Consider the following 8,956-nt stretch of genomic DNA (forward strand, 5'->3'; position numbering starts at 1 on the left):
CTTCCTCTCAGCACATATCCATTTCCTCTCAGCACATACCCACTTCCTCTCAGCAATACTCACTTCCTCTCACATTATACCCACTTCCTCTGAGCACATACCCATTTCCTCTCAGCAATACTCACTTCCTCTCACATTATACCCACTTCCTCTGAGCACATACCCATTTCCTCTCAGCACATACCTACTTCCTCTCAGCAATACTCACTTCCTCTCACATTATACCCACTTCCTCTGAGCACATACCCATTTCCTCTCAGCATATACCCACTTCCTCTTAGCACATACCCACTTCCTCTCAGCACATACCCACTTCCTCTCAGCAATACCCATTTCCTTTTAGAACATATCCACTTCCTCTCAGCAATACTCACTTCCTCCCACATTATTTCCATTTAATAGAGTTCACAGGCAGGATCAAACTAGGCCACCAGACTTGGTGACAAGTGCTTTTACCCATAGAGCCATTTTGCTGTTGCCTTAGCATGAGTTTTGTGCCTCATCAGAATAGGTAGAAAACTGAGGGGAAGTATCGTTGACACACCATAATAGTTCCATTTTGATAAAACTTAGCAAATATAGTCACTCAACCCATTTCTGCAGTAAGACCAGTTCCATCATGTCAAAATGTCCCAATCCCTGCTGTTACCTTCTATCAGGTAATCTGTGATGTGTCTTCTGCTACTTTCTTTTCCAGCTGTGTAGACAGAATCACGTGTCCTTAATTTGTCTGGCCCTTTTGCCCATGTCTAGTTTTTGAGATTTCTCCACCACTGCACACGTTTGTTCATTTTATTTTTCTAACACCCGTGTAACATAAAAATCTGCCATTTTAACCCTCTTAAGTATCTAGCTCAGTAGTGTCCAGCTCACAATGCTTGTGATGGTTGCCGCTTTCTTTGTCCCGACTTCCCAAATTGAAGCTGTTCTCAAAAAGCTCTAACTCATATTCTTCTCTTCTCAGAATCTAGCAAAGACCATTTTTCTTTCTGCATTGTGAATTTTCCTACTTTACCGCATATACATGGAATCATAGATACCTATCCCTTTCCAGTTGGCTTATTTCATGAAACAGGTGTCCTCAATATTTGCTCATGCTGCAGCATGCATCATAATTTCATTATCTTTAAGTTTTAGTAATATTCCACTGTACAGATAGGCCGTGTTTTGCCTATCCATGTATTTGGTTTCTTGCCACCTGTGGGCTTTTGTAAACAGCGCTATTATGAACACTAGTACATACATATATGTTGATCTTTTCAGACCTTTTATTTCTTCTTGAATCACTTTTAATAGCTTGTGCCTCCCTAAGAATTCCTAGTATTTGGTTACAGGTGTTATTCACTTTACAGGTCCAGGAGAAGAACTTTCAAGGCAAAGAGGAGATGTGACAAGTCCAAGTAACCATGTCCTGGTGTCATTTTAAAAAAAAAATATTATTATTATTTTCAGGAATTTTTAGACCCTGATTTCCCTATAATTGAATTGCTGGGATAAAGAATTCAACATTTTATAACTTTATATGATGAAATAGGCTATACACAGGGATATAACAAATTCATACATGTTTTAGTTTTAATGTGATAAAAAGTTACCCCACAAGGAATTTGAGGGAGAAAGGGCACCGGGCATTGGTGGCACATGTCTTTAATCCCAGCCCTCAGGAGGCAGAGGCAGGAGGATCTCTGTGAGTTCAAGGCCAGCCTGGTCTTCAGAGTGAGTTCCAGGTCAGCCAAGGCTACACAGAGAAACCCTGTCTTGAAAAAAACAAACAAAAAGGGGGGGCATATTTGCACGCGCCGCGCGTGCGCGCGCGCACACACACACACACACACACACACACACACACACACACACATTCGGGTGCATACTCTGCAGTTAAAGATAGCTGAAACACAGGAAGTTTCAGCTCCGTACAACCCTTTGCCTTCTGATCTTCATTCCCTGCCCTTCTTGCCTGCAACATAGAGGTGAAGTCTGGAAGCAGAGAGATCATAGTTATGAAGATAAAAGCCATCCTCAAATAGTGAAAGGGTAGGCAGTTGCAGGGGTGAGGTGTAAGTTCTTTTGATGCCATCAGGGTAACAATGTATTAGTGTCTTACTGACCCATATGTGACCACTGAGTGCCAGGATTCCTGTCATCTGAAGCCAGGGGTGATTCTAACTGAGTGCTCCTGGCCCTCGAAACAGTGAGTTCCTTGCATGTTCATCCAAAGTGGTTCAGGTATTAAAGACCAAAGTCAACATTTGATAAAATTGTAGAGCTTAGAAAACACTGTCTCCATGAGTGTAATTTCTTGGACTCACCACAGGAGAGGACAGGCTAACTCTCCCATATCGCTGCCCCCAACATACACATATATATGCAAACAAATTAGTTAACTAGAGTGTCCAGCAAATATGATCATGAAAATCTTTAAAATGCCTCTTCTGTGTGTGTTCTTCCCCGTGGGTGCATAGTTACACTGTTCTGTACTGTCAGAACTTTTAATTATTGTTTACTTTTTCTTTACCATTTTTATTTTTAATTAATTAATTTATTTGCAATTAATTAAATGGGACCTTCTCAAACTGAGAAGCTTCTGTAAGGCAAAGGACACAGTTGACAAGACCAAACGGCAGCACACAGACTGGGAAAAGATCTTCATCAACCCTACATCTGACAGAGGGCTGATCTCCAAAATGTACAAAGAACTCAAGAAACTAGTCATCAAAACACCAAATAACCCTATTAAAAAATGGGGTACAGAACTGAAGAAAGAATTCTCAACAGAGGAAATCAAAAAGGCTGAAAGACACTTAAGAAAGTGTTCAACATCCTTAGCTATCAGGGAATGCAAATCAAAACAGCTCTGTGATACCCTCTATCTAGACTTAGGCCTTCACCTGTAACCCACTATGGACTTCAGGGTTTCTGGAAATGTAAACATAAATATGTGCTCCTTAAACCACCCAACGTGTGGTATTTTTCAAAACAGCATTCTAAACTAACCAAGACAAACACATAAAATACCTCGGAATATTGAGGTCATTATGAAAATAACACTTCAACATATGTGAAAATTCTCAGAACATGCTATATTTATATCCTTCCTATAACAAAGAGATTAAAGTTCACTGGACTTTAAAAACCATGATGGTCTTTTATGCAAAGATTTGAAGAATAAATTTATAGAATTAGGTATTTAATTACACATTCCTCCCATAGAAGATTGGAGAAAAAAATCCAACAACAAATCACCATTCATGAGGCAAACCCTTAGTGATGACTCCAGTCTCTGCCAAATGCTGTTTTCTGTGGGAATCTTTTCCTGTCCCCATGAGCTCTGTGAGGTGCCCTTTTAATGTACTCTATATGTGGTAGTTTGAAAGAAAGTGGCTCCCAAAGGTAGCAGCACTGTTGGGAGGTGTGGCCTGGTTGAAGTAGATATGGCTTTGTTGGAGGATGCATGTCACTATGGGGGCAGGCTTTGAGGTCTCTTTTGCTCAAGCTTCCCTCAATGTGATATGCAGACCACTTCCTATTGCCTGCAAGCCAAGATGTAGGATACTTGGCTACCTCTCCAGAACCATGTCTACCTGCAGGCCACCATGTTGCACCATGATGATAATGGACTGAACCTCTGAACTGTAGGTGAACCACCATAATCCAATGCTTTCCTGTAAAAGTTGCTGTGGTCATGGCTCTCCACAGCAATAGAAACCTAACTAAGACACTATAGCATCCTGAATTCCCCTCATTGAGGGCTAGGATAATTTCTTGTTTGCAGGTCTTTGTTTTTTTATAGCAAATCCTTGGAAGACCGGGTGATGGCTCGTATGAGGCTGCTCTAAGACTCCTTGATGAGGACATGAATTAATTCTAGAACAGTATGTTTTAGAAGATGCACAGGATATCCTTCTTTATTTTTGTTGAATCAAAAGGAGTTGTGGTGGTAGGGTCAGAATTCAGTTTTTAAAATTATCCATGTGTTAGAAATATTGGGGGGGGTGTGAAAAAGCCTTTCAGAATACTAAAGCAAAACAATACATTTTGCCAAGGAGGAAACAAGAATGTGGCGTTACAATTGGCACAGCCCTTCCAGAACTCTTTCTAGCAGTATAGTGCTCGGCTTTGTTAACATGGAGCTGAGTAAATGCATGCATTGTACATACAAGAGTTTTGTTCTACTGCTTTCTACAGTCAGGCGAGTGAGCCCATTTTGGCACTTTAGTTAGTTGTCTTTCTCCGAAATCATGTGTTCTGAGGAAAACTATGAATTGCTTTAAACATTAACAGATGCTGGATTTAAGAGTGATCTACTTCTGAAGAGCTGATTTCCATGGACAAACTAAATGCACATTCTCTCCTCTGCAGCAGCTTTGAAACTATTATGCTATGAAAAGGTTGCTCGTGTCTGAGAAAATGTAAACTATGTGCCATAAAAAGCAACAGCTAATGGCTGTTTGTTTCTCCATTGTATGTGGAATTGGTTGACGTCAACCTTTTTTTTTTTTTTCCTAAAATGTTCTTGGCATGATGACAATAACTAACAGTTATGCTATGTACCAAGCATGACAGTAAGGGATCTGCATGCATTCACTCGTGTAGGTCTTGTACTGACTCTACAGGAAGTATTATTTCACTGTTACGGTGGAGGAACCTGAGGCAAGGAACCTCACCCAGATCATGAACCAGTAGTAGCTGAGGCATCAGGGATCTGGAACAAGGAATCCGAATCCTTTCTAGTTATGTGTGGAATCCATCATGATTCACTGTTTTGGAAGGGGAGTTTCTCAATGGAGAATGAGAACCCCATAGAAATTTAGGGAATTCTGAAGAACTGACATCAGTCTGGATAGCCAGGAACAGGCCTGGTACCCACAGTAGAGTTGTTTTGGTGAAGAAATAGGTCTCTCTTCAAACCACTGGCTGCTAGATGTGCCTGTGCCATGTAAAAGGCAGGCGTGGTGAAACGAACTGGGAGAGGAAGGTGTGTAATACAGGCGAATGCCTGGAGCTGGCTGTCTAGCCAAGTTTTATCAAATCTACGAGCTCTAGGTTCAGTGAGGTGTGAGATCTTGCCTCAAAAATAAGACGGCAAGCAACAAAGGAAGACACCAGACATTAATGGCTGACTTCCACATGTCTGTGTGCTTATACGTGTGTACACACGTGAACATGTACATAAGCACCCAGCACACAGATAATATTCAAATACCCAGATTTCTATAAATTCTGTTTTATAAATAATCTTTAATAAGCTAAAATATATTCAAAGATTTCTTTCAAGGTATTCATTCAGAACGGTGGTTCTCAACATGTGGGCCACAACACCTTTGTGGTATATCAGCTATGTACATGGAAACTCCTAACAGTAGCAAAATTACAGTTATTAAGAAGCAGCACAATAATTTCATGGTTGGGGGTCACCAGAACATGAGGAACTGTATTAAAGGGTCGCAGCATTAGGAAGGGTGAGAACCACTGCTTTGGAGGAAGAAAAACATAAAAGAAGACAGAGACAGAAGAGCTACAGTAAGAAGAGTAAACAAAGCACTAAAATAAGAATGAGTCAAATCCAAGACACCACTTATAGGACATGCCTGGAACACCAGCATTTAAGAGGTGAAGGCAAGGGCGTGATGGGTTCAAGGTCAGCCTAAGCTATGTAATAAAACCCTAGCTGAAAATCAAACAAACAAAACGAAACAGTTTCTATTTTAACTGTCAGAAATGAGCAAACCACAGTTAGCCTGATGCACACAAATCCCTCTCCCATATACAACTGGCGGATATGTTCTTCCTCGGAAGAGATCATTTCATCACTTAGCATCTTAGCAAAGACTGCAGAAGTGAGACAGTGAGACGTGACAGAACCATAGGCCTTAACCAAGGGGAAAAAGTCAAGATAAGGTTCTGGAGAGATGGCTCAGTGGTTAAGAGCACTGACTGCTCTTAACTGCTCTGGGAAGAGGACCCTGGGTTCAATTCCCAGCCACCCACATGGAAGCTCACAACTGTGTAACTCCAGTATTCATCACCCCAAGATGCAGAGGACTTTAACTGACTCTGGAGCTTCTGCTTGGCTTGGTGCCCCAGCTGCTGCCCGCTTGACCACCTACCGGTCGACTTGCTCATCTGTCTTCTACTTTGCCACTGGACTCTGCGGCTTTGCTCTCAAACCCTGACTCCGGAGGGTACCAGCACTGCCCCCTGCTGGCACAGATCTGGTTCTTTATCTTATCCATATAGACTTTCATCCCGTTCCTGAAAGATCTGAACTCTGTTGGAGCCTTTTTAAAAACATGTATTCATTCTATAAGCCATATATATCCACATACACATGGATATATTAATGTGTGATATGAGAATTAATATTAGTAATTAAGACTGAAATAAAACAGCCTTCACTCACCTTGGCCAGATCACCAAGGCAGGCGGGATTCTATGGCAAATTGCTACAGTTGAAAGTGCTGAACCTTGTCAGTTTACTATTTAATAAACTCTGAAATTGTGGAAAGACACAAATATGTTCCTCTTTGCTTCTGGCGTAGTATGTTAACAACAAAGGCAGAGAGTGAAGGAGGATGCTCGAGGCCCTTCCGTGCATACATCCGCATGCATGCGCGTGCATAAATGCCTCCCCCACCCTCTCGCCCTCGTGCACAAGTGAGCAGCAGTGTGCATGCACACACACAATCACACACACTCACTCACACAATCACACACACTTACTCACACATGCACACACACTCACACACACTCTCACACATACACACACACTCACACATACTCACTCACACACACTCACTCACTAACACACATACTCACACACACATACACACACTCACTCACACATGCATACACACACTCACACACACTCACACACTCTCTCACACATACACACACTCACACTCACTCACACACATACACACACTCACTCACACACACTCACACATTCACTAACTCACACTCACACACTCACTCACACACTCACTCACTCACACACACACACACACACACACTTGCTGGGTGTAGTGACATCTGTAATCCCAGCATTCAAGAGCCAAAACAAGAAGATCTTGAAACCAGGCCTGTGTGGGCTATACAGTGATTTTAAGGCAATCTTAATTTATGGACTTAATTTATGGATTTCAGAGGAATCCTACTTGTGCAATAACACTGGTAAGTCCCAGTCAGGTCCTTGGAGTTGTCATGGAGACAAACCTGAGTGTTGGTGTGGTGTCTTCACCAGAAAGCTAAGCCTGGGACCACCTCAGCAGTGCTGGGCTGGCTCTTTGATTTTCTTTGAATCGTCTGTTAGCCGTTTGCTAACATGTGGGCTTTGCCCGCTATCTAATTACAACATTCCATCATTACAGAGGGTGAGCCTGCTCTAGCGATTTGAATGAAAGGCAATGTTTTACACTGACATTTTAATTAGTGGAACTTACTGTCATAAAAACCTCTGTGAGATGGTACTGATTTACAAAACCGGGTACCTTGTCTTTCATGGAGCCTGGCATCTGTGTATAATTGACCGATTTATTAGATGCTTGTGGGTTCATTGATTTTTCTAGACAGAAAATAATTGGACTGCAGTTTCTAACTGCTATTTTCCTCCAGTTGATCATGTTGGCACTCATTAAAATGGTCCTTGTGCTCACACAAAAGACACTGGATCTCTGCAGTGTGGACCCAGTGGCTGAATTAGAGTTGGCCTTTTCGTTTCTGTCTCTTCTTTCCGCAGCTCCTGTTTTAAGGTACTGTTGCAAACTATTTTCAAGGTTGTCCCAGCCGAAGTATATGTCCTCTTAAAAGACTGCTTACTTTCTGAGTAGATAGTGCACCAGCCTAGTGTGAGCCCATAAACGTTAGAAAGCTACTTTGATTTACAATGACGCTGAATAGAGAGACGTTTATTGACAATTGGAACCATTTTCAAGGCCAAAATGACTTTCAGAAATTGTGTGTGTGTGTGTGTGTGTGCGTGTGTGTGTTGGGCATTTGTGATCTGAATGGGGCTTTATAAAATATGGACATGATGTTCAAGCTGAAGGCCACACAATGAACATAACCATTGTGTCTTCTTCCTCACATAAAATTTGACAGAACACATGGGTAAGGTTGATCGTATGAAACACACCAGAATTTAGAATGATTGGCCTTTTGGAGCTGTAGGAAAATGCTGGAAGTTCAGGGGAAGGTAAGAAGAGGGTAAACCCAGTGGGGGATACTTCTAGCCAATTCTATGAACCCGTCACACCCTTAATACCCAAACTAGACAGACATCATGAGAATGGAAAACATTAGATACACATTCTCATGCATGAAAATTTAACTTAACAATGTATAAGATTATATACCATGACCTAAGAAGATATATTCTAGCAATGCAATGTGGTTTCAATATTAGATAATTAATGTCATGATTATAAGAATAGGCTAAGGAAGAGATTTACATGATCATATATTGAGAATGTATATTGAGACAGAAACAAACATTTGGCAAAATCTAACAACCACTTATATTAAAGCCTCTCAGCAAACTCTAAAAAAAGGGGACTACATTCTCAAACTGGTAAAGAACATTTACAAAACCTACAGATAACCTCGCAATCAATAGTGAGCAGCTGAACATTTACTCACATCAGGAACAAGGCAAGGATATCTGTCTCCTCAGTCTCATCTGACATCATACTACAAGTGCTAACCAGGGCAGTTAAGAGGAGGAAATGAGAAATATGCAAATGTGGATGGAAGAAACAAAATTGAACACAGAGAGTGTGATTGATGTTTCAGAGAATCTCAAAGACTCAAGTGAAAGCTACTCAAATTTAACTAACAATTGTAGCACATTTCCTGGATAAATGGTTAATTTATAAATTTAATCATTTCCTTATATGTTAGCAATGAACAATTGGAATTTAAAATTTTAAATGTATTGCTACAAACATTAGCACAAAGCAAC

The sequence above is a fragment of the Phodopus roborovskii genome, unplaced genomic scaffold (genome assembly GCF_943737965.1).
Source record: "Phodopus roborovskii unplaced genomic scaffold, PHOROB, whole genome shotgun sequence".
NCBI lineage: Eukaryota > Metazoa > Chordata > Mammalia > Rodentia > Cricetidae > Phodopus > Phodopus roborovskii.